Genomic DNA, 25,854 nt, shown 5'->3' on the forward strand with positions numbered 1-25,854 from the left:
CTGGGAGTTTGTCCTACCTTTTTCAAGGGGGGCTGCTACGAGGAACCGAAAAGGCGATCGACAAGATGGGTGTTCGCATCCGTTACCTTACATCCGGTGAAACGCGGATTCGTTTTTCCTTTCGCTTTGATGTTGATGAAGACAAGCAAGAACTCGTCCAACTTTCTTATTTTGTGAAAGAAACTCTCTACAAGCTTCTTGGGGTGAAGAAAGAGAACATCGTCTGTCTCAGAGATCCTCGGAAGGGCAGCTTCATCCTAACTCTGGACTCTGCTTATGCATGCCAGAATCTTTTTGAGAAGCTGAAAAGCAATCAAGACCTTGCTGAGCTTGATGGGATCACGGTCACAGTGTTGTATACTGGAGGTGATATTCCTCTAGTTGTGTGTATGCACAATCCCTTTGTGACTGTGTCCCATATTGAGCTCTTTTTGGGGAAATACTGCAGTTCTGTTAAGTATTCCCATAAGGTGATGAATTCAGAAGACCTATGGACGGGGAAACATAAGTTTTTTGTGAAAATGAAGGAGGATGCTACTGGCATTGGAGGGTTGTGTCATCCACCCTCCAACTTTTCTATCGGTCGGGATAAGGGCTATTTGTTTTATCCCGAGATGCCTACTTTTTGTAGGAAATGTAAGAAATTCGGACATACTATGGAAGTTTGCACGGACACTACAGTTCGCTGTGGTCGGTGCAATCAAGAAGGCCATGTTTCTAAGGACTGTGCTAAAATTGTCTGCAACATTTGTGGTGAAGAAGGCCATGCCTTTAAAGATTGCAGTCTCCGTTCCAGTGTAGCTAGATCGTGGGCTGACCGTGTAGCGGGGAGAGTGGGTGTAGTGCAAGCTGAAGTACCACCTGCGAAAGCACCCCAGCGGTCTGAGGCTCCTTCAGAAAAGCCGGCTGTAACTTCTGATGTCGTGGCGGAGCTTATGGACCTTTCTACTGCTGTGCCTGAGACAGAGGGGAGACCTTCTGTGGAGGGTTCTGGTGGTGGAGGGTCACTAGTGAGCAGTGAAGCCATGGAGGTTGGCGTGAAGGAGATCAAGCGGAAGAAGGAACTCGGAGATGAGCCACAACTTGGCATTAAACGGCCTGTCAAAAAAAGCTCAGACGAATGTGAGGACAGTCAACATGCATGGAGGCCTTCTATAAGATCAGCGTCCGATCCAAAAAATATCAAAGAGTTCGAAAGCCCGGAGTCACCTGTGGGTTTCATATCGGACTCAAACTCCAGTAGCGAATAGCTTCCTTAAAGTGCTCCTCTCTTAATGTGAGAGGTCTAAAGAGCCCTACGAGAAGGGCTGCTTTGTTTAGTTTTTTAGAGACCTTGGACTGTTCTCTGTTCTTTTTACAAGAATGTGGAATTGAACATAGTCCAAATTATGAGGACCTTTGTCGTGGCTGGACTTTGGGACCATCGGTCTGGTCAGGTGACAATCTGAACAGATCTTCAGGTGTTGGGATCTTGTTTAGAGGTTCAGATGTACAAGTTTTGTCCTTCTTAGAAATTATACCTGGTAGAGCGCTATTAGTTAATATTAAGTACAATGGCTCAGAGATTAAGCTTTTTAACATCTATGCTTCTCCTGAAAAAAATGAGAGAGCCGACTTGATTAATGATATTCAGGCTTTTATCCCAGGTTCAACACCTATTTTAATGGCTGGAGATTTTAATTGTTGTATGAGTGGTGATCATCGTGAGAGTGGAAGTGTGCATGTCAGAGTGGATAAAACAGAGAAACAGATTAAGAGTATGACTGAGGATTTTAACTTTACCGATGTCTGGAGGAGAAAATACCCAGACGACCCTGGTTACACATGGGAAAATAATGTCTGCAAATCCAGGATTGATTTTATTTTTTTATCGGAAAGTTTTAATCTAGTTGATGTTTCTCTTTTATCGAATATTTTCTCTGATCATAAGTTATTATATGCACATGTCACTTTACCTGGCCTAGAGAAAGGCAGAGGCGTTTGGAAGCTCAACACTACTTTATTAGAGGACATGAAAACAAAAAATGATTTTATTGCTGCTTATAACAAATGGAGATTGCGTCAATCCCAATATAAAAATATTTTGGATTGGTGGGAGGATGTTAAAAAGTGGACTAAACAGTTTTTTATCCGTGTGGGCATCCAAAAGGCTAAGGAGAAAAAGTTATGGTTTAAAATGTTAAACACTAAAATCCAAACATATTATAAACTAAAGCAAGCCGGGCTTGAGATGGATGATGTTATTGCTCAGACAAAGAATGAAATAAAAAATGCCATTAGTCAAAAAGGAAAAGAAATGATTTTTAACAGCAAGGTGCAATGTCTGGAGAATGATGAAAAGTGTTCGAGATTCTTTTTTAAGAAGGTGGTGGGAAAGAAAGAAATGATATCTGTAATAGAAGGGAAGATAACTAATGAAGAGATGTTGCGAGAAGCACAAGTATTTTATCAGGAGCTTTTTAATAAAAAAGATATTGATATTTCCTTTACTAATGATGTTTTAGATACCTTGGATTCAAAACTTGACAAAACTGACCAAGAGAGCCTTTGTACTGAAATCTTTTTACCTGAACTTTTAAGCACTTTTAAGAGTTTTTTAAATGGTAAAACACCTGGTTCAGATGGGTTGCCAGTTGAATTTTATCTGTGTTTTTGGTCCATTTTAAAAGATGATCTTTTAGGTATTTTTAACTGTGCTTTTAAATCTGAGATTTTACCTGCGTCCTGGAGAGATGGTGTTGTTACTCTGATTTTTAAAAAAGGAGACATCTCTAAATTAGAAAATTGGAGGCCTATTACCCTGCTAAATACAGACTATAAGGTTTTAGCAAAAATTTTAGCAAATAGGCTCAAGCAGGTAATTGCTAAGGTTATACACAGTGACCAAGTATGCGGAGTACCTGGAAGGAAAATAAGTGATCATCTAAACCTTGTAAAAGATGTTTTATGGTATCAGAAACAATGTGATCAGAAATTAGCAATTTTATCCTTGGATTTTCAAAAGGCCTATGACCGTGTTTCTCATGATTTTTTATGGTTGGTTTTAAAGAAAATGAATTTTCCTGATTTTATTGTTGGAAAAATTGCACTTTTATATAAAAACTGTTTTAGTCGTATTTTAATTAACGGTTTTTTATCCCAAGAGGTATGTTTACAGTCTGGGGTGAAACAGGGGTGCCCCCTATCACCCATTCTTTTCATATGTGCAATAGAACCTCTGTTGAATGTTTTGAGAAAAGATAAGCTCATTAGAGGAGTGCCAATCCCTGGAAGTGGAGGACAGAGCGTAAAGACGATAGCATACATGGATGATGTTAATATTCTATGTTCAGATGAACCATCCCTGAAACGTGCTATCAGACAGACAGAATTTTTTTGTGAGGGCTCTGGCTTCAAATTAAATAAAAATAAATGTGATTGCTTTGCAATAGGGAATTGGGGCAATACAGAGGTGAATGTGCAATATGATAAAATCAAAATCTTGGGTGTCATCTTTGACAATGAAAATAATGGAGAGGAAAGCTGGTCCATCGTCAAAGAGAAAGTGCAAAAGAAAATAAGTTTTTGGAAAATGAGGAAATTAACAATAGAAGGAAAAGTACTGATAATGAAAGCTTTGTTGCTACCTATCATGCTATATTTAAGCTTGGTTTTCCCACCGAGTGAACGCACCTTAAAGTTTTTAAACAAGATTTGCTTTCATTTTTTATGGGGGTCTAAAATGGATAAACTCAGGAGAGATGTAATGATGAAGACAAAGAAATTGGGGGGTAAGGATGTGCCTGATTTAAAAAGGTTTTTATATATTCACTTTTTTTCTATGTGTTTTAATGGCTTGCAAAGAAACTGTTATTGGTCTTATTTTTTAAAATATGCTGCAGGTCACATTTTTAGAAAAAGAAAGTGGATAACCTTACCTTTAACGTCCCCAATCTTATTTATTCCCCCAGCGCACTATGTGGTTTTAGAAAAGATTATTCGTATTTATGGCATTGCTAATTTTAGTCAAGAAATTTGTAGTAATGCACGAAAATTAGTTCCTGAAATCAGGAAGATAGAACAGATTTGCTTAATATCTAATTATTCCACTGAGAAATCTCTAAGAGTTTGGAGGATGGTGAATATGGGATTCTTATCTAATGACTTAAAAGATCTGGCCTGGCAGATAGCACATCAATGTTTGCCTACCAGAGAATTCCAACACAGAAGAGGATTGTGTCGTAGTGCAAAGTGCCCGAGAATGGGGTGTCCTAGTGAGGAAACAGTTTTACACATTTTTTGGAACTGTTTTTACGCCCAGGAGATATGGCATTTGATAGGACCCTTACTAAAATTCATTTCTGATCTTAATTTTTTAAATTATGAAGTTATTTTATATGGATTTTATAATGTTTTATCTGTGGAGAAGTCTCGGGTTTTGTGGATTAGTATAAATTGTATTAAAATTGCACTATGGAAGACGAGGAATATTCTTCTTTTTAAAAGAGACACTATTACCTCTAAAGATTGTGTTCGCCTAGCTCTTAGTGAGATGTATGTTTTCTATTTATTGGATAAAAAAAGATTAGGTCACAAAGTGGCTAAAAGTCTTTGGAATCTACATCTGTGGAATATGCTTTTAGCAGACTAAGTGTAATCTGGACTGCGTAAGGTCTTTTAGTCTAAGAATATTATATCTAAAAGTAAAAAATCTGTTCTTATCAGTTTAATATCTGATACGTCCCCTATCTGGGGACCATATATTAAATGGATTTTTGAGAACGGGGGCCGATTTCGAAGCTTGCTTCCGTCGCCCTATGCATTGACCCGATATGGCAGTATCTTCGGGTACAGTGCACCACCCCCTTACAGGGTTAAAAAGAAAGATTCCTACTTTCATTGCTACCTGCTTGCTGGCTAGCCAGCTAGCCAGCCCTGTGGGCCTTGCTGCTGCTGCAGCCAAAAAACAAAAGGTGGTGCTGCTGCTGCTTCTGCTGCTTCTGCTTCTGCTTGTGTCTGGCCGCTGTTGGAGCGTCCAGGCACAGGACTTCTGCTGCTGCTGACTAAATGGCCTCCTTAATTGGATCATTTGAGTAGCCAGCACACCTGTGCAGGTAGGGCATGACATGATAGGCAGCTGCCTTGATAGCGGGTGGGTGCTGAATGTTCCTAATTGACAAAATAAGATTAATGCTTATGAAGAAATATAAAATCTCATCCCTTCCCCAATATCGCGCCACACCCCTACCCCTTAATTCCCTGGTTGAACTTGATGGACATATGTCTTTTTTCGACCGTACTAACTATGTAACTATGTAACATAACATGGGGGGGGGGGGGGGGGTCTCCTGGCTGTTCACACAGGTGTGTCATTGCTGTACATTGACCATGCATTGCTTCTGTGGTATTGCAAAGGCAAAGACAAATGCTTCCAGCCATCCATTGCACTAATGGATTGGTCATCAGCTGGCTGTCTATGTCCTGCATCAATATAGACCAAAGTACAGAGGGTTAGGCTATGCTATTGTGCACCTACCTGATGCATCAGAAGGTGCGAGGCCCTTGCTAAATTCTGTGCACAGACTTTGAGATCTATACTTTAGACTGTATCTAAACCTGCTCCAACATGGACTGACATTCTGGCCTACTTTCAGCCGATGCGACTTGTCTGTCGCTGAACAGTCGCTTTTTATGTATTCAGCACCTATGTATAATGTTGTAAAAATGCTCTAGAAGCTAAAGTCGCAGAAATGTCACACATATTTGGCCTGCAACTTTCTGTGCGACAAATTCAGACAGGAAAAATCAGTATAAATCCTTAGAAAATTATCCCCCAGTGTCTCCATCTGCTGGCGGTATTGAATAAGCATTGCTGCACTGATGGGGTATGCATTAGACGAAAAAAAAGAAGAAAAAGAAGAATAATACGCCCAGAAAAGAGGCGAAAAGGAGAAAAACGTAAAAAAACGTGAAAAAAAAGTAAGAGGAAGAGAAGGGAAAAAAAGGTGGAAATGGGTTTAAAAGTGATTTCGGCGGAGAAATATATATATATATATATATATATATATATATATATATACGCGCACACACACACATATATATAAACGTATTCTCCGTTGAGATATTGCAGCCGCTGCTGTGTCCAGGCCCAGGAGCCTTAGCACTGTGCTGTGATGTCACTCAATACCACTGACATCACTAGGTGTAAACAACATCTCTCCTTTGCTGTGTATGTGACTATGGAGCTGTTTGGTGATGTCGTCTATTATGGCCTTCATAGAAGCAACAGGAGATTGTTGCATCCATCTAGAACCCTCAGAACTACAGTGCTATGATGTCACTCACTTCCACAGGCCTTGCAGAGTGTAAACAACAACAACCCAGCTTTGTTGTGTATGTAACCATAGGGATTTGTGATGTCACCTAGAACCTTCACAGCAGCGACAGCTTTATGAGGAGCATCAGCACTGCTCTGCCTGAGCAGAACCATCACCGCCATAGGTTGTCAAATAACCCGGATTTAACCCACACAGGTAAGTCCAATGGGGTGCAGGCATGTCCTCTATGCTTACAGCTTCCCGTGGGTGTTGGTTTGATACCGTTTGGGGACAGCCAAGGAGGCATCTGCAGGCAACAAAGGTAGGTGTGTGCTTGTGTGTGTGTTTCCTATGCAGATCCTAAGCCCAGTGTCACATGCAAGTAGGAGGAGTAAGAAGGGTTCCTGGCAAATCCGGGTTATGGATTGCATTTAAAAAGGCCCCGTGGGAGTGCAATGGGCCCCTGTCTTGCTGCTTAGCAATAATGGTATGGGTTTAGGTTCTGCTGTGTGTACTGGTGGTTGACTGCCCCCCAGCCCAGAGTGTGCATGGAAAATTGTCTGGCAGCCTCCCTGACAGCAAGCAGTGATAGTGCCCATGAAGGGCACCTTGTTGGGCCCGCCCCTTTCACGGTTATCGCTTCTCGGCCTTTTGGCTAAGATCAAGTGTAGTATCTGTTCTTATCAGTTTAATATCTGATACGTCCCCTATCTGGGGACCATATATTAAATGGATTTTTGAGAACGGGGGCCGATTTCGAAGCTTGCTTCCGTCGCCCTATGCATTGACCCGATATGGCAGTATCTTCGGGTACAGTGCACCACCCCCTTACAGGGTTAAAAAGAAAGATTCCTACTTTCATTGCTACCTGCTTGCTGGCTAGCCAGCTAGCCAGCCCTGTGGGCCTTGCTGCTGCTGCAGCCAAAAAACAAAAGGTGGTGCTGCTGCTGCTTCTGCTGCTTCTGCTTCTGCTTGTGTCTGGCCGCTGTTGGAGCGTCCAGGCACAGGACTTCTGCTGCTGCTGACTAAATGGCCTCCTTAATTGGATCATTTGAGTAGCCAGCACACCTGTGCAGGTAGGGCATGACATGATAGGCAGCTGCCTTGATAGCGGGTGGGTGCTGAATGTTCCTAATTGACAAAATAAGATTAATGCTTATGAAGAAATATAAAATCTCATCCCTTCCCCAATATCGCGCCACACCCCTACCCCTTAATTCCCTGGTTGAACTTGATGGACATATGTCTTTTTTCGACCGTACTAACTATGTAACTATGTAACATAACATGGGGGGGGGGGGGGGTCTCCTGGCTGTTCACACAGGTGTGTCATTGCTGTACATTGACCATGCATTGCTTCTGTGGTATTGCAAAGGCAAAGACAAATGCTTCCAGCCATCCATTGCACTAATGGATTGGTCATCAGCTGGCTGTCTATGTCCCGCATCAATATAGACCAAAGTACAGAGGGTTAGGCTATGCTATTGTGCACCTACCTGATGCATCAGAAGGTGCGAGGCCCTTGCTAAATTCTGTGCACAGACTTTGAGATCTATACTTTAGACTGTATCTAAACCTGCTCCAACATGGACTGACATTCTGGCCTACTTTCAGCCGATGCGACTTGTCTGTCGCTGAACAGTCGCTTTTTATGTATTCAGCACCTATGTATAATGTTGTAAAAATGCTCTAGAAGCTAAAGTCGCAGAAATGTCACACATATTTGGCCTGCAACTTTCTGTGCGACAAATTCAGACAGGAAAAATCAGTATAAATCCTTAGAAAATTATCCCCCAGTGTCTCCATCTGCTGGCGGTATTGAATAAGCATTGCTGCACTGATGGGGTATGCATTAGACGAAAAAAAAGAAGAAAAAGAAGAATAATACGCCCAGAAAAGAGGCGAAAAGGAGAAAAACGTAAAAAAACGTGAAAAAAAAGTAAGAGGAAGAGAAGGGAAAAAAAGGTGGAAATGGGTTTAAAAGTGATTTCGGCGGAGAAATATATATATATATATATATATATATATATATATATATATATATATATACGCGCACACACACACATATATATAAACGTATTCTCCGTTGAGATATTGCAGCCGCTGCTGTGTCCAGGCCCAGGAGCCTTAGCACTGTGCTGTGATGTCACTCAATACCACTGACATCACTAGGTGTAAACAACATCTCTCCTTTGCTGTGTATGTGACTATGGAGCTGTTTGGTGATGTCGTCTATTATGGCCTTCATAGAAGCAACAGGAGATTGTTGCATCCATCTTGAACCCTCAGAACTACAGTGCTATGATGTCACTCACTTCCACAGGCCTTGCAGAGTGTAAACAACAACAACCCAGCTTTGTTGTGTATGTAACCATAGGGATTTGTGATGTCACCTAGAACCTTCACAGCAGCGACAGCTTTATGAGGAGCATCAGCACTGCTCTGCCTGAGCAGAACCATCACCGCCATAGGTTGTCAAATAACCCGGATTTAACCCACACAGGTAAGTCCAATGGGGTGCAGGCATGTCCTCTATGCTTACAGCTTCCCGTGGGTGTTGGTTTGATACCGTTTGGGGACAGCCAAGGAGGCATCTGCAGGCAACAAAGGTAGGTGTGTGCTTGTGTGTGTGTTTCCTATGCAGATCCTAAGCCCAGTGTCACATGCAAGTAGGAGGAGTAAGAAGGGTTCCTGGCAAATCCGGGTTATGGATTGCATTTAAAAAGGCCCCGTGGGAGTGCAATGGGCCCCTGTCTTGCTGCTTAGCAATAATGGTATGGGTTTAGGTTCTGCTGTGTGTACTGGTGGTTGACTGCCCCCCAGCCCAGAGTGTGCATGGAAAATTGTCTGGCAGCCTCCCTGACAGCAAGCAGTGATAGTGCCCATGAAGGGCACCTTGTTGGGCCCGCCCCTTTCACGGTTATCGCTTCTCGGCCTTTTGGCTAAGATCAAGTGTAGTATCTGTTCTTATCAGTTTAATATCTGATACGTCCCCTATCTGGGGACCATATATTAAATGGATTTTTGAGAACGGGGGCCGATTTCGAAGCTTGCTTCCGTCGCCCTATGCATTGACCCGATATGGCAGTATCTTCGGGTACAGTGCACCACCCCCTTACAGGGTTAAAAAGAAAGATTCCTACTTTCATTGCTACCTGCTTGCTGGCTAGCCAGCTAGCCAGCCCTGTGGGCCTTGCTGCTGCTGCTGCTGCAGCCAAAAAACAAAAGGTGGTGCTGCTGCTGCTTCTGCTGCTTCTGCTTGTGTCTGGCCGCTGTTGGAGCGTCCAGGCACAGGACTTCTGCTGCTGCTGACTAAATGGCCTCCTTAATTGGATCATTTGAGTAGCCAGCACACCTGTGCAGGTAGGGCATGACATGATAGGCAGCTGCCTTGATAGCGGGTGGGTGCTGAATGTTCCTAATTGACAAAATAAGATTAATGCTTATGAAGAAATATAAAATCTCATCCCTTCCCCAATATCGCGCCACACCCCTACCCCTTAATTCCCTGGTTGAACTTGATGGACATATGTCTTTTTTCGACCGTACTAACTATGTAACTATGTAACATAACATGGGGGGGTCTCCTGGCTGTTCACACAGGTGTGTCATTGCTGTACATTGACCATGCATTGCTTCTGTGGTATTGCAAAGGCAAATACAAATGCTTCCAGCCATCCATTGCACTAATGGATTGGTCATCAGCTGGCTGTCTATGTCCCGCATCAATATAGACCAAAGTACAGAGGGTTAGGCTATGCTATAGTGCACCTACCTGATGCATCAGAAGGTGCGAGGCCCTTGCTAAATTCTGTGCACAGACTTTGAGATCTATGCTTTAGACTGTATCTAAACCTGCTCCAACATGGACTGACATTCTGGCCTACTTTCAGCCGATGCGACTTGTCTGTCGCTGAACAGTCGCTTTTTATGTATTCAGCACCTATGTATAATGTTGTAAAAATGCTCTAGAAGCTAAAGTCGCAGAAATGTCACACATATTTGGCCTGCAACTTTCTGTGCGACAAATTCAGACAGGAAAAATCAGTATAAATCCTTAGAAAATTATCCCCCAGTGTCTCCATCTGCTGGCGGTATTGAATAAGCATTGCTGCACTGATGGGGTATGCATTAGACGAAAAAAAAGAAGAAAAAGAAGAATAATACGCCCAGAAAAGAGGCGAAAAGGAGAAAAACGTAAAAAAACGTGAAAAAAAAGTAAGAGGAAGAGAAGGGAAAAAAAGGTGGAAATGGGTTTAAAAGTGATTTCGGCGGAGAAATATATATATATATATATATATATATATATATATATATATATATATACGCGCACACACACACATATATATAAACGTATTCTCCGTTGAGATATTGCAGCCGCTGCTGTGTCCAGGCCCAGGAGCCTTAGCACTGTGCTGTGATGTCACTCAATACCACTGACATCACTAGGTGTAAACAACATCTCTCCTTTGCTGTGTATGTGACTATGGAGCTGTTTGGTGATGTCGTCTATTATGGCCTTCATAGAAGCAACAGGAGATTGTTGCATCCATCTAGAACCCTCAGAACTACAGTGCTATGATGTCACTCACTTCCACAGGCCTTGCAGAGTGTAAACAACAACAACCCAGCTTTGTTGTGTATGTAACCATAGGGATTGTGATGTCACCTAGAACCTTCACAGCAGCGACAGCTTTATGAGGAGCATCAGCACTGCTCTGCCTGAGCAGAACCATCACCGCCATAGGTTGTCAAATAACCCGGATTTAACCCACACAGGTAAGTCCAATGGGGTGCAGGCATGTCCTCTATGCTTACAGCTTCCCGTGGGTGTTGGTTTGATACCGTTTGGGGACAGCCAAGGAGGCATCTGCAGGCAACAAAGGTAGGTGTGTGCTTGTGTGTGTGTTTCCTATGCAGATCCTAAGCCCAGTGTCACATGCAAGTAGGAGGAGTAAGAAGGGTTCCTGGCAAATCCGGGTTATGGATTGCATTTAAAAAGGCCCCGTGGGAGTGCAATGGGCCCCTGTCTTGCTGCTTAGCAATAATGGTATGGGTTTAGATTCTGCTGTGTGTACTGGTGGTTGACTGCCCCCCAGCCCAGAGTGTGCATGGAAAATTGTCTGGCAGCCTCCCTGACAGCAAGCAGTGATAGTGCCCATGAAGGGGACCTTGTTGGGCCCGCCCCTTTCACGGTTATCGCTTCTCGGCCTTTTGGCTAAGATCAAGTGTAGTATCTGTTCTTATCAGTTTAATATCTGATACGTCCCCTATCTGGGGACCATATATTAAATGGATTTTTGAGAACGGGGGCCGATTTCGAAGCTTGCTTCCGTCGCCCTATGCATTGACCCGATATGGCAGTATCTTCGGGTACAGTGCACCACCCCCTTACAGGGTTAAAAAGAAAGATTCCTACTTTCATTGCTACCTGCTTGCTGGCTAGCCAGCTAGCCAGCCCTGTGGGCCTTGCTGCTGCTGCTGCTGCTGCAGCCAAAAAACAAAAGGTGGTGCTGCTGCTGCTTCTGCTGCTTCTGCTTGTGTCTGGCCGCTGTTGGAGCGTCCAGGCACAGGACTTCTGCTGCTGCTGACTAAATGGCCTCCTTAATTGGATCATTTGAGTAGCCAGCACACCTGTGCAGGTAGGGCATGACATGATAGGCAGCTGCCTTGATAGCGGGTGGGTGCTGAATGTTCCTAATTGACAAAATAAGATTAATGCTTATGAAGAAATATAAAATCTCATCCCTTCCCCAATATCGCGCCACACCCCTACCCCTTAATTCCCTGGTTGAACTTGATGGACATATGTCTTTTTTCGACCGTACTAACTATGTAACTATGTAACATAACATGGGGGGGTCTCCTGGCTGTTCACACAGGTGTGTCATTGCTGTACATTGACCATGCATTGCTTCTGTGGTATTGCAAAGGCAAAGACAAATGCTTCCAGCCATCCATTGCACTAATGGATTGGTCATCAGCTGGCTGTCTATGTCCCGCATCAATATAGACCAAAGTACAGAGGGTTAGGCTATGCTATAGTGCACCTACCTGATGCATCAGAAGGTGCGAGGCCCTTGCTAAATTCTGTGCACAGACTTTGAGATCTATGCTTTAGACTGTATCTAAACCTGCTCCAACATGGACTGACATTCTGGCCTACTTTCAGCCGATGCGACTTGTCTGTCGCTGAACAGTCGCTTTTTATGTATTCAGCACCTATGTATAATGTTGTAAAAATGCTCTAGAAGCTAAAGTCGCAGAAATGTCACACATATTTGGCCTGCAACTTTCTGTGCGACAAATTCAGACAGGAAAAATCAGTATAAATCCTTAGAAAATTATCCCCCAGTGTCTCCATCTGCTGGCGGTATTGAATAAGCATTGCTGCACTGATGGGGTATGCATTAGACGAAAAAAAAGAAGAAAAAGAAGAATAATACGCCCAGAAAAGAGGCGAAAAGGAGAAAAACGTAAAAAAACGTGAAAAAAAAGTAAGAGGAAGAGAAGGGAAAAAAAGGTGGAAATGGGTTTAAAAGTGATTTCGGCGGAGAAATATATATATATATATATATATATATATATATATATATATATATATACGCGCACACACACACATATATATAAACGTATTCTCCGTTGAGATATTGCAGCCGCTGCTGTGTCCAGGCCCAGGAGCCTTAGCACTGTGCTGTGATGTCACTCAATACCACTGACATCACTAGGTGTAAACAACATCTCTCCTTTGCTGTGTATGTGACTATGGAGCTGTTTGGTGATGTCGTCTATTATGGCCTTCATAGAAGCAACAGGAGATTGTTGCATCCATCTAGAACCCTCAGAACTACAGTGCTATGATGTCACTCACTTCCACAGGCCTTGCAGAGTGTAAACAACAACAACCCAGCTTTGTTGTGTATGTAACCATAGGGATTGTGATGTCACCTAGAACCTTCACAGCAGCGACAGCTTTATGAGGAGCATCAGCACTGCTCTGCCTGAGCAGAACCATCACCGCCATAGGTTGTCAAATAACCCGGATTTAACCCACACAGGTAAGTCCAATGGGGTGCAGGCATGTCCTCTATGCTTACAGCTTCCCGTGGGTGTTGGTTTGATACCGTTTGGGGACAGCCAAGGAGGCATCTGCAGGCAACAAAGGTAGGTGTGTGCTTGTGTGTGTGTTTCCTATGCAGATCCTAAGCCCAGTGTCACATGCAAGTAGGAGGAGTAAGAAGGGTTCCTGGCAAATCCGGGTTATGGATTGCATTTAAAAAGGCCCCGTGGGAGTGCAATGGGCCCCTGTCTTGCTGCTTAGCAATAATGGTATGGGTTTAGGTTCTGCTGTGTGTACTGGTGGTTGACTGCCCCCCAGCCCAGAGTGTGCATGGAAAATTGTCTGGCAGCCTCCCTGACAGCAAGCAGTGATAGTGCCCATGAAGGGGACCTTGTTGGGCCCGCCCCTTTCACGGTTATCGCTTCTCGGCCTTTTGGCTAAGATCAAGTGTAGTATCTGTTCTTATCAGTTTAATATCTGATACGTCCCCTATCTGGGGACCATATATTAAATGAATTTTTGAGAACGGGGGCCGATTTCGAAGCTTGCTTCCGTCGCCCTATGCATTGACCCGATATGGCAGTATCTTCGGGTACAGTGCACCACCCCCTTACAGGGTTAAAAAGAAAGATTCCTACTTTCATTGCTACCTGCTTGCTGGCTAGCCAGCTAGCCAGCCCTGTGGGCCTTGCTGCTGCTGCTGCTGCTGCAGCCAAAAAACAAAAGGTGGTGCTGCTGCTGCTTCTGCTGCTTCTGCTTGTGTCTGGCCGCTGTTGGAGCGTCCAGGCACAGGACTTCTGCTGCTGCTGACTAAATGGCCTCCTTAATTGGATCATTTGAGTAGCCAGCACACCTGTGCTGGTAGGGCATGACATGATAGGCAGCTGCCTTGATAGCGGGTGGGTGCTGAATGTTCCTAATTGACAAAATAAGATTAATGCTTATGAAGAAATATAAAATCTCATCCCTTCCCCAATATCGCGCCACACCCCTACCCCTTAATTCCCTGGTTGAACTTGATGGACATATGTCTTTTTTCGACCGTACTAACTATGTAACTATGTAACATAACATGGGGGGGTCTCCTGGCTGTTCACACAGGTGTGTCATTGCTGTACATTGACCATGCATTGCTTCTGTGGTATTGCAAAGGCAAAGACAAATGCTTCCAGCCATCCATTGCACTAATGGATTGGTCATCAGCTGGCTGTCTATGTCCCGCATCAATATAGACCAAAGTACAGAGGGTTAGGCTATGCTATAGTGCACCTACCTGATGCATCAGAAGGTGCGAGGCCCTTGCTAAATTCTGTGCACAGACTTTGAGATCTATGCTTTAGACTGTATCTAAACCTGCTCCAACATGGACTGACATTCTGGCCTACTTTCAGCCGATGCGACTTGTCTGTCGCTGAACAGTCGCTTTTTATGTATTCAGCACCTATGTATAATGTTGTAAAAATGCTCTAGAAGCTAAAGTCGCAGAAATGTCACACATATTTGGCCTGCAACTTTCTGTGCGACAAATTCAGACAGGAAAAATCAGTATAAATCCTTAGAAAATTATCCCCCAGTGTCTCCATCTGCTGGCGGTATTGAATAAGCATTGCTGCACTGATGGGGTATGCATTAGACGAAAAAAAAGAAGAAAAAGAAGAATAATACGCCCAGAAAAGAGGCGAAAAGGAGAAAAACGTAAAAAAACGTGAAAAAAAAGTAAGAGGAAGAGAAGGGAAAAAAAGGTGGAAATGGGTTTAAAAGTGATTTCGGCGGAGAAATATATATATATATATATATATATATATATATATATATATATATATATATATATATATATACGCGCACACACACACATATATATAAACGTATTCTCCGTTGAGATATTGCAGCCGCTGCTGTGTCCAGGCCCAGGAGCCTTAGCACTGTGCTGTGATGTCACTCAATACCACTGACATCACTAGGTGTAAACAACATCTCTCCTTTGCTGTGTATGTGACTATGGAGCTGTTTGGTGATGTCGTCTATTATGGCCTTCATAGAAGCAACAGGAGATTGTTGCATCCATCTAGAACCCTCAGAACTACAGTGCTATGATGTCACTCACTTCCACAGGCCTTGCAGAGTGTAAACAACAACAACCCAGCTTTGTTGTGTATGTAACCATAGGGATTGTGATGTCACCTAGAACCTTCACAGCAGCGACAGCTTTATGAGGAGCATCAGCACTGCTCTGCCTGAGCAGAACCATCACCGCCATAGGTTGTCAAATAACCCGGATTTAACCCACACAGGTAAGTCCAATGGGGTGCAGGCATGTCCTCTATGCTTACAGCTTCCCGTGGGTGTTGGTTTGATACCGTTTGGGGACAGCCAAGGAGGCATCTGCAGGCAACAAAGGTAGGTGTGTGCTTGTGTGTGTGTTTCCTATGCAGATCCTAAGCCCAGTGTCACATGCAAGTAGGAGGAGTAAGAAGGGTTCCTGGCAAATCCGGGTTATGGATTGCATTTAAAAAGGCCCCGTGGGAGTGCAATGGGCCCCTGTCTTGCTGCTTAGCAATAATGGTATGGGTTTAGGTTCTGCTGTGTGTACTGGTGGTTGACTGCCCCCCAGCCCAGAGTGTGCATGGAAAATTGTCTGGCAGCCTCCCTGACAGCAAGCAGTGATAGTGCCCATGAAGGGGACCTTGTTGGGCCCGCCCCTTTCACGGTTATCGCTTCTCGGCCTTTTGGCTAAGATCAAGTGTAGTATCTGTTCTTATCAGTTTAATATCTGATACGTCCCCTATCTGGGGACCATATATTAAATGGATTTTTGAGAACGGGGGCCGATTTCGAAGCTTGCTTCCGTCGCCCTATGCATTGACCCGATATGGCAGTATCTTCGGGTACAGTGCACCACCCCCTTACAGGGTTAAAAAGAAAGATTCCTACTTTCATTGCTACCTGCTTGCTGGCTAGCCAGCTAGCCAGCCCTGTGGGCCTTGCTGCTGCTGCTGCTGCTGCAGCCAAAAAACAAAAGGTGGTGCTGCTGCTGCTTCTGCTGCTTCTGCTTGTGTCTGGCCGCTGTTGGAGCGTCCAGGCACAGGACTTCTGCTGCTGCTGACTAAATGGCCTCCTTAATTGGATCATTTGAGTAGCCAGCACACCTGTGCAGGTAGGGCATGACATGATAGGCAGCTGCCTTGATGGTGCTGAATGTTCCTAATTGACAAAATAAGATTAATGCTTATGAAGAAATATAAAATCTCATCCCTTCCCCAATATCGCGCCACACCCCTACCCCTTAATTCCCTGGTTGAACTTGATGGACATATGTCTTTTTTCGACCGTACTAACTATGTAACTATGTAACATAACATGGGGGGGTCTCCTGGCTGTTCACACAGGTGTGTCATTGCTGTACATTGACCATGCATTGCTTCTGTGGTATTGCAAAGGCAAAGACAAATGCTTCCAGCCATCCATTGCACTAATGGATTGGTCATCAGCTGGCTGTCTATGTCCCGCATCAATATAGACAAAAGTACAGAGGGTTAGGCTATGCTATAGTGCACCTACCTGATGCATCAGAAGGTGCGAGGCCCTTGCTAAATTCTGTGCACAGACTTTGAGATCTATGCTTTAGACTGTATCTAAACCTGCTCCAACATGGACTGACATTCTGGCCTACTTTCAGCCGATGCGACTTGTCTGTCGCTGAACAGTCGCTTTTTATGTATTCAGCACCTATGTATAATGTTGTAAAAATGCTCTAGAAGCTAAAGTCGCAGAAATGTCACACATATTTGGCCTGCAACTTTCTGTGCGACAAATTCAGACAGGAAAAATCAGTATAAATCCTTAGAAAATTATCCCCCAGTGTCTCCATCTGCTGGCGGTATTGAATAAGCATTGCTGCACTGATGGGGTATGCATTAGACGAAAAAAAAGAAGAAAAAGAAGAATAATACGCCCAGAAAAGAGGCGAAAAGGAGAAAAACGTAAAAAAACGTGAAAAAAAAGTAAGAGGAAGAGAAGGGAAAAAAAGGTGGAAATGGGTTTAAAAGTGATTTCGGCGGAGAAATATATATATATATATATATATATATATATATATATATATACGCGCACACACACACATATATATAAACGTATTCTCCGTTGAGATATTGCAGCCGCTGCTGTGTCCAGGCCCAGGAGCCTTAGCACTGTGCTGTGATGTCACTCAATACCACTGACATCACTAGGTGTAAACAACATCTCTCCTTTGCTGTGTATGTGACTATGGAGCTGTTTGGTGATGTCGTCTATTATGGCCTTCATAGAAGCAACAGGAGATTGTTGCATCCATCTAGAACCCTCAGAACTACAGTGCTATGATGTCACTCACTTCCACAGGCCTTGCAGAGTGTAAACAACAACAACCCAGCTTTGTTGTGTATGTAACCATAGGGATTGTGATGTCACCTAGAACCTTCACAGCAGCGACAGCTTTATGAGGAGCATCAGCACTGCTCTGCCTGAGCAGAACCATCACCGCCATAGGTTGTCAAATAACCCGGATTTAACCCACACAGGTAAGTCCAATGGGGTGCAGGCATGTCCTCTATGCTTACAGCTTCCCGTGGGTGTTGGTTTGATACCGTTTGGGGACAGCCAAGGAGGCATCTGCAGGCAACAAAGGTAGGTGTGTGCTTGTGTGTGTGTTTCCTATGCAGATCCTAAGCCCAGTGTCACATGCAAGTAGGAGGAGTAAGAAGGGTTCCTGGCAAATCCGGGTTATGGATTGCATTTAAAAAGGCCCCGTGGGAGTGCAATGGGCCCCTGTCTTGCTGCTTAGCAATAATGGTATGGGTTTAGGTTCTGCTGTGTGTACTGGTGGTTGACTGCCCCCCAGCCCAGAGTGTGCATGGAAAATTGTCTGGCAGCCTCCCTGACAGCAAGCAGTGATAGTGCCCATGAAGGGGACCTTGTTGGGCCCGCCCCTTTCACGGTTATCGCTTCTCGGCCTTTTGGCTAAGATCAAGTGTAGTATCTGTTCTTATCAGTTTAATATCTGATACGTCCCCTATCTGGGGACCATATATTAAATGAATTTTTGAGAACGGGGGCCGATTTCGAAGCTTGCTTCCGTCGCCCTATGCATTGACCCGATATGGCAGTATCTTCGGGTACAGTGCACCACCCCCTTACAGGGTTAAAAAGAAAGATTCCTACTTTCATTGCTACCTGCTTGCTGGCTAGCCAGCTAGCCAGCCCTGTGGGCCTTGCTGCTGCTGCTGCTGCTGCAGCCAAAAAACAAAAGGTGGTGCTGCTGCTGCTTCTGCTGCTTCTGCTTGTGTCTGGCCGCTGTTGGAGCGTCCAGGCACAGGACTTCTGCTGCTGCTGACTAAATGGCCTCCTTAATTGGATCATTTGAGTAGCCAGCACACCTGTGCAGGTAGGGCATGACATGATAGGCAGCTGCCTTGATAGCGGGTGGGTGCTGAATGTTCCTAATTGACAAAATAAGGTTAATGCTTATGAAGAAATATAAAATCTCATCCCTTCCCCAATATCGCGCCACACCCCTACCCCTTAATTCCCTGGTTGAACTTGATGGACATATGTCTTTTTTCGACCGTACTAACTATGTAACTATGTAACATAACATGGGGGGGTCTCCTGGCTGTTCACACAGGTGTGTCATTGCTGTACATTGACCATGCATTGCTTCTGTGGTATTGCAAAGGCAAAGACAAATGCTTCCAGCCATCCATTGCACTAATGGATTGGTCATCAGCTGGCTGTCTATGTCCCGCATCAATATAGACCAAAGTACAGAGGGTTAGGCTATGCTATAGTGCACCTACCTGATGCATCAGAAGGTGCGAGGCCCTTGCTAAATTCTGTGCACAGACTTTGAGATCTATGCTTTAGACTGTATCTAAACCTGCTCCAACATGGACTGACATTCTGGCCTACTTTCAGCCGATGCGACTTGTCTGTCGCTGAACAGTCGCTTTTTATGTATTCAGCACCTATGTATAATGTTGTAAAAATGCTCTAGAAGCTAAAGTCACAGAAATGTCACACATATTTGGCCTGCAACTTTCTGTGCGACAAATTCAGACAGGAAAAATCAGTATAAATCCTTAGAAAATTATCCCCCAGTGTCTCCATCTGCTGGCGGTATTGAATAAGCATTGCTGCACTGATGGGGTATGCATTAGACGAAAAAAAAGAAGAAAAAGAAGAATAATACGCCCAGAAAAGAGGCGAAAAGGAGAAAAACGTAAAAAAACGTGAAAAAAAAGTAAGAGGAAGAGAAGGGAAAAAAAGGTGGAAATGGGTTTAAAAGTGATTTCGGCGGAGAAATATATATATATATATATATATATATATATATATATATATATATATATATACGCGCACACACACACATATATATAAACGTATTCTCCGTTGAGATATTGCAGCCGCTGCTGTGTCCAGGCCCAGGAGCCTTAGCACTGTGCTGTGATGTCACTCAATACCACTGACATCACTAGGTGTAAACAACATCTCTCCTTTGCTGTGTATGTGACTATGGAGCTGTTTGGTGATGTCGTCTATTATGGCCTTCATAGAAGCAACAGGAGATTGTTGCATCCATCTAGAACCCTCAGAACTACAGTGCTATGATGTCACTCACTTCCACAGGCCTTGCAGAGTGTAAACAACAACAACCCAGCTTTGTTGTGTATGTAACCATAGGGATTGTGATGTCACCTAGAACCTTCACAGCAGCGACAGCTTTATGAGGAGCATCAGCACTGCTCTGCCTGAGCAGAACCATCACCGCCATAGGTTGTCAAATAACCCGGATTTAACCCACACAGGTAAGTCCAATGGGGTGCAGGCATGTCCTCTATGCTTACAGCTTCCCGTGGGTGTTGGTTTGATACCGTTTGGGGACAGCCAAGGAGGCATCTGCAGGCAACAAAGGTAGGTGTGTGCTTGTGTGTGTGTTTCCTATGCAGATCCTAAGCCCAGTGTCACATGCAAGTAGGAGGAGTAAGAAGGGTTCCTGGCAAATCCGGGTTATGGATTGCATTTAAAAAGGCCCCGTGGGAGTGCAATGGGCCCCTGTCTTGCTGCTTAGCAATAATGGTATGGGTTTAGGTTCTGCTGTGTGTACTGGTGGTTGACTGCCCCCCAGCCCAGAGTGTGCATGGAAAATTGTCTGGCAGCCTCCCTGACAGCAAGCAGTGATAGTGCCCATGAAGGGGACCTTGTTGGGCCCGCCCCTTTCACGGTTATCGCTTCTCGGCCTTTTGGCTAAGATCAAGTGTAGTATCTGTTCTTATCAGTTTAATATCTGATACGTCCCCTATCTGGGGACCATATATTAAATGGATTTTTGAGAACGGGGGCCGATTTCGAAGCTTGCTTCCGTCGCCCTATGCATTGACCCGATATGGCAGTATCTTCGGGTACAGTGCACCACCCCCTTACAGGGTTAAAAAGAAAGATTCCTACTTTCATTGCTACCTGCTTGCTGGCTAGCCAGCTAGCCAGCCCTGTGGGCCTTGCTGCTGCTGCTGCTGCTGCAGCCAAAAAACAAAAGGTGGTGCTGCTGCTGCTTCTGCTGCTTCTGCTTGTGTCTGGCCGCTGTTGGAGCGTCCAGGCACAGGACTTCTGCTGCTGCTGACTAAATGGCCTCCTTAATTGGATCATTTGAGTAGCCAGCACACCTGTGCAGGTAGGGCATGACATGATAGGCAGCTGCCTTGATAGCGGGTGGGTGCTGAATGTTCCTAATTGACAAAATAAGATTAATGCTTATGAAGAAATATAAAATCTCATCCCTTCCCCAATATCGCGCCACACCCCTACCCCTTAATTCCCTGGTTGAACTTGATGGACATATGTCTTTTTTCGACCGTACTAACTATGTAACTATGTAACATAACATGGGGGGGTCTCCTGGCTGTTCACACAGGTGTGTCATTGCTGTACATTGACCATGCATTGCTTCTGTGGTATTGCAAAGGCAAAGACAAATGCTTCCAGCCATCCATTGCACTAATGGATTGGTCATCAGCTGGCTGTCTATGTCCCGCATCAATATAGACCAAAGTACAGAGGGTTAGGCTATGCTATAGTGCACCTACCTGATGCATCAGAAGGTGCGAGGCCCTTGCTAAATTCTGTGCACAGACTTTGAGATCTATGCTTTAGACTGTATCTAAACCTGCTCCAACATGGACTGACATTCTGGCCTACTTTCAGCCGATGCGACTTGTCTGTCGCTGAACAGTCGCTTTTTATGTATTCAGCACCTATGTATAATGTTGTAAAAATGCTCTAGAAGCTAAAGTCGCAGAAATGTCACACATATTTGGCCTGCAACTTTCTGTGCGACAAATTCAGACAGGAAAAATCAGTATAAATCCTTAGAAAATTATCCCCCAGTGTCTCCATCTGCTGGCGGTATTGAATAAGCATTGCTGCACTGATGGGGTATGCATTAGACGAAAAAAAAAGAAGAAAAAGAAGAATAATACGCCCAGAAAAGAGGCGAAAAGGAGAAAAACGTAAAAAAACGTGAAAAAAAAGTAAGAGGAAGAGAAGGGAAAAAAAGGTGGAAATGGGTTTAAAAGTGATTTCGGCGGAGAAATATATATATATATATATATATATATATACGCGCACACACACACATATATATAAACGTATTCTCCGTTGAGATATTGCAGCCGCTGCTGTGTCCAGGCCCAGGAGCCTTAGCACTGTGCTGTGATGTCACTCAATACCACTGACATCACTAGGTGTAAACAACATCTCTCCTTTGCTGTGTATGTGACTATGGAGCTGTTTGGTGATGTCGTCTATTATGGCCTTCATAGAAGCAACAGGAGATTGTTGCATCCATCTAGAACCCTCAGAACTACAGTGCTATGATGTCACTCACTTCCACAGGCCTTGCAGAGTGTAAACAACAACAACCCAGCTTTGTTGTGTATGTAACCATAGGGATTGTGATGTCACCTAGAACCTTCACAGCAGCGACAGCTTTATGAGGAGCATCAGCACTGCTCTGCCTGAGCAGAACCATCACCGCCATAGGTTGTCAAATAACCCGGATTTAACCCACACAGGTAAGTCCAATGGGGTGCAGGCATGTCCTCTATGCTTACAGCTTCCCGTGGGTGTTGGTTTGATACCGTTTGGGGACAGCCAAGGAGGCATCTGCAGGCAACAAAGGTAGGTGTGTGCTTGTGTGTGTGTTTCCTATGCAGATCCTAAGCCCAGTGTCACATGCAAGTAGGAGGAGTAAGAAGGGTTCCTGGCAAATCCGGGTTATGGATTGCATTTAAAAAGGCCCCGTGGGAGTGCAATGGGCCCCTGTCTTGCTGCTTAGCAATAATGGTATGGGTTTAGGTTCTGCTGTGTGTACTGGTGGTTGACTGCCCCCCAGCCCAGAGTGTGCATGGAAAATGGTCTGGCAGCCTCCCTGACAGCAAGCAGTGATAGTGCCCATGAAGGGGACCTTGTTGGGCCCGCCCCTTTCACGGTTATCGCTTCTCGGCCTTTTGGCTAAGATCAAGTGTAGTATCTGTTCTTATCAGTTTAATATCTGATACGTCCCCTATCTGGGGACCATATATTAAATGGATTTTTGAGAACGGGGGCCGATTTCGAAGCTTGCTTCCGTCGCCCTATGCATTGACCCGATATGGCAGTATCTTCGGGTACAGTGCACCACCCCCTTACAGGGTTAAAAAGAAAGATTCCTACTTTCATTGCTACCTGCTTGCTGGCTAGCCAGCTAGCCAGCCCTGTGGGCCTTGCTGCTGCTGCTGCTGCTGCAGCCAAAAAACAAAAGGTGGTGCTGCTGCTGCTTCTGCTGCTTCTGCTTGTGTCTGGCCGCTGTTGGAGCGTCCAGGCACAGGACTTCTGCTGCTGCTGACTAAATGGCCTCCTTAATTGGATCATTTGAGTAGCCAGCACACCTGTGCAGGTAGGGCATGACATGATAGGCAGCTGCCTTGATAGCGGGTGGGTGCTGAATGTTCCTAATTGACAAAATAAGATTAATGCTTATGAAGAAATATAAAATCTCATCCCTTCCCCAATATCGCGCCACACCCCTACCCCTTAATTCCCTGGTTGAACTTGATGGACATATGTCTTTTTTCGACCGTACTAACTATGTAACTATGTAACATAACATGGGGGGGTCTCCTGGCTGTTCACACAGGTGTGTCATTGCTGTACATTGACCATGCATTGCTTCTGTGGTATTGCAAAGGCAAAGACAAATGCTTCCAGCCATCCATTGCACTAATGGATTGGTCATCAGCTGGCTGTCTATGTCCCGCATCAATATAGACCAAAGTACAGAGGGTTAGGCTATGCTATAGTGCACCTACCTGATGCATCAGAAGGTGCGAGGCCCTTGCTAAATTCTGTGCACAGACTTTGAGATCTATGCTTTAGACTGTATCTAAACCTGCTCCAACATGGACTGACATTCTGGCCTACTTTCAGCCGATGCGACTTGTCTGTCGCTGAACAGTCGCTTTTTATGTATTCAGCACCTATGTATAATGTTGTAAAAATGCTCTAGAAGCTAAAGTCGCAGAAATGTCACACATATTTGGCCTGCAACTTTCTGTGCGACAAATTCAGACAGGAAAAATCAGTATAAATCCTTAGAAAATTATCCCCCAGTGTCTCCATCTGCTGGCGGTATTGAATAAGCATTGCTGCACTGATGGGGTATGCATTAGACGAAAAAAAAGAAGAAAAAGAAGAATAATACGCCCAGAAAAGAGGCGAAAAGGAGAAAAACGTAAAAAAACGTGAAAAAAAAGTAAGAGGAAGAGAAGGGAAAAAAAGGTGGAAATGGGTTTAAAAGTGATTTCGGCGGAGAAATATATATATATATATATATATATATATATATATATATATACGCGCACACACACACATATATATAAACGTATTCTCCGTTGAGATATTGCAGCCGCTGCTGTGTCCAGGCCCAGGAGCCTTAGCACTGTGCTGTGATGTCACTCAATACCACTGACATCACTAGGTGTAAACAACATCTCTCCTTTGCTGTGTATGTGACTATGGAGCTGTTTGGTGATGTCGTCTATTATGGCCTTCATAGAAGCAACAGGAGATTGTTGCATCCATCTAGAACCCTCAGAACTACAGTGCTATGATGTCACTCACTTCCACAGGCCTTGCAGAGTGTAAACAACAACAACCCAGCTTTGTTGTGTATGTAACCATAGGGATTGTGATGTCACCTAGAACCTTCACAGCAGCGACAGCTTTATGAGGAGCATCAGCACTGCTCTGCCTGAGCAGAACCATCACCGCCATAGGTTGTCAAATAACCCGGATTTAACCCACACAGGTAAGTCCAATGGGGTGCAGGCATGTCCTCTATGCTTACAGCTTCCCGTGGGTGTTGGTTTGATACCGTTTGGGGACAGCCAAGGAGGCATCTGCAGGCAACAAAGGTAGGTGTGTGCTTGTGTGTGTGTTTCCTATGCAGATCCTAAGCCCAGTGTCACATGCAAGTAGGAGGAGTAAGAAGGGTTCCTGGCAAATCCGGGTTATGGATTGCATTTAAAAAGGCCCCGTGGGAGTGCAATGGGCCCCTGTCTTGCTGCTTAGCAATAATGGTATGGGTTTAGGTTCTGCTGTGTGTACTGGTGGTTGACTGCCCCCCAGCCCAGAGTGTGCATGGAAAATTGTCTGGCAGCCTCCCTGACAGCAAGCAGTGATAGTGCCCATGAAGGGGACCTTGTTGGGCCCGCCCCTTTCACGGTTATCGCTTCTCGGCCTTTTGGCTAAGATCAAGTGTAGTATCTGTTCTTATCAGTTTAATATCTGATACGTCCCCTATCTGGGGACCATATATTAAATGGATTTTTGAGAACGGGGGCCGATTTCGAAGCTTGCTTCCGTCGCCCTATGCATTGACCCGATATGGCAGTATCTTCGGGTACAGTGCACCACCCCCTTACAGGGTTAAAAAGAAAGATTCCTACTTTCATTGCTACCTGCTTGCTGGCTAGCCAGCTAGCCAGCCCTGTGGGCCTTGCTGCTGCTGCTGCAGCCAAAAAACAAAAGGTGGTGCTGCTGCTGCTTCTGCTGCTTCTGCTTGTGTCTGGCCGCTGTTGGAGCGTCCAGGCACAGGACTTCTGCTGCTGCTGACTAAATGGCCTCCTTAATTGGATCATTTGAGTAGCCAGCACACCTGTGCAGGTAGGGCATGACATGATAGGCAGCTGCCTTGATAGCGGGTGGGTGCTGAATGTTCCTAATTGACAAAATAAGATTAATGCTTATGAAGAAATATAAAATCTCATCCCTTCCCCAATATCGCGCCACACCCCTACCCCTTAATTCCCTGGTTGAACTTGATGGACATATGTCTTTTTTCGACCGTACTAACTATGTAACTATGTAACATAACATGGGGGGGTCTCCTGGCTGTTCACACAGGTGTGTCATTGCTGTACATTGACCATG

General features: G+C 44.6%; 9 non-coding genes and 1 pseudogene across 9 annotated transcripts; all 10 read left to right on the plus strand.

Moving 5' to 3' along the window:
* The first annotated feature begins 4,667 nt into the window (after positions 1–4,667).
* LOC130309585 (U2 spliceosomal RNA) lies at positions 4,668–4,843 on the plus strand (annotated as a pseudogene).
* A 2,088-nt stretch (positions 4,844–6,931) lies between these two features.
* Positions 6,932–7,122, plus strand: LOC130309509 (U2 spliceosomal RNA). The gene has a single exon (XR_008858174.1). It is a non-coding gene; the product is annotated as a U2 spliceosomal RNA (small nuclear RNA).
* A 2,096-nt stretch (positions 7,123–9,218) lies between these two features.
* Positions 9,219–9,409, plus strand: LOC130309511 (U2 spliceosomal RNA). Its single transcript, XR_008858176.1, has one exon. It is a non-coding gene; the product is annotated as a U2 spliceosomal RNA (small nuclear RNA).
* Positions 9,410–11,494: 2,085 nt separating this feature from the next.
* Positions 11,495–11,685, plus strand: LOC130309512 (U2 spliceosomal RNA). Its single transcript, XR_008858177.1, has one exon. It is a non-coding gene; the product is annotated as a U2 spliceosomal RNA (small nuclear RNA).
* Positions 11,686–13,773: 2,088 nt separating this feature from the next.
* On the plus strand, positions 13,774–13,964 carry LOC130309607 (U2 spliceosomal RNA). Its single transcript, XR_008858254.1, has one exon. It is a non-coding gene; the product is annotated as a U2 spliceosomal RNA (small nuclear RNA).
* Positions 13,965–16,066: 2,102 nt separating this feature from the next.
* LOC130309513 (U2 spliceosomal RNA) lies at positions 16,067–16,257 on the plus strand. The gene has a single exon (XR_008858178.1). It is a non-coding gene; the product is annotated as a U2 spliceosomal RNA (small nuclear RNA).
* Positions 16,258–18,331: 2,074 nt separating this feature from the next.
* Positions 18,332–18,522, plus strand: LOC130309619 (U2 spliceosomal RNA). The gene has a single exon (XR_008858265.1). It is a non-coding gene; the product is annotated as a U2 spliceosomal RNA (small nuclear RNA).
* A 2,092-nt stretch (positions 18,523–20,614) lies between these two features.
* On the plus strand, positions 20,615–20,805 carry LOC130309514 (U2 spliceosomal RNA). The gene has a single exon (XR_008858179.1). It is a non-coding gene; the product is annotated as a U2 spliceosomal RNA (small nuclear RNA).
* A 2,071-nt stretch (positions 20,806–22,876) lies between these two features.
* On the plus strand, positions 22,877–23,067 carry LOC130309515 (U2 spliceosomal RNA). The gene has a single exon (XR_008858180.1). It is a non-coding gene; the product is annotated as a U2 spliceosomal RNA (small nuclear RNA).
* A 2,082-nt stretch (positions 23,068–25,149) lies between these two features.
* On the plus strand, positions 25,150–25,340 carry LOC130309516 (U2 spliceosomal RNA). Its single transcript, XR_008858181.1, has one exon. It is a non-coding gene; the product is annotated as a U2 spliceosomal RNA (small nuclear RNA).
* The last annotated feature ends 514 nt before the right edge of the window (positions 25,341–25,854 follow it).

This window comes from Hyla sarda, unplaced genomic scaffold (assembly GCF_029499605.1).
Source record: "Hyla sarda isolate aHylSar1 unplaced genomic scaffold, aHylSar1.hap1 scaffold_153, whole genome shotgun sequence".
Lineage (NCBI taxonomy): Eukaryota > Metazoa > Chordata > Amphibia > Anura > Hylidae > Hyla > Hyla sarda.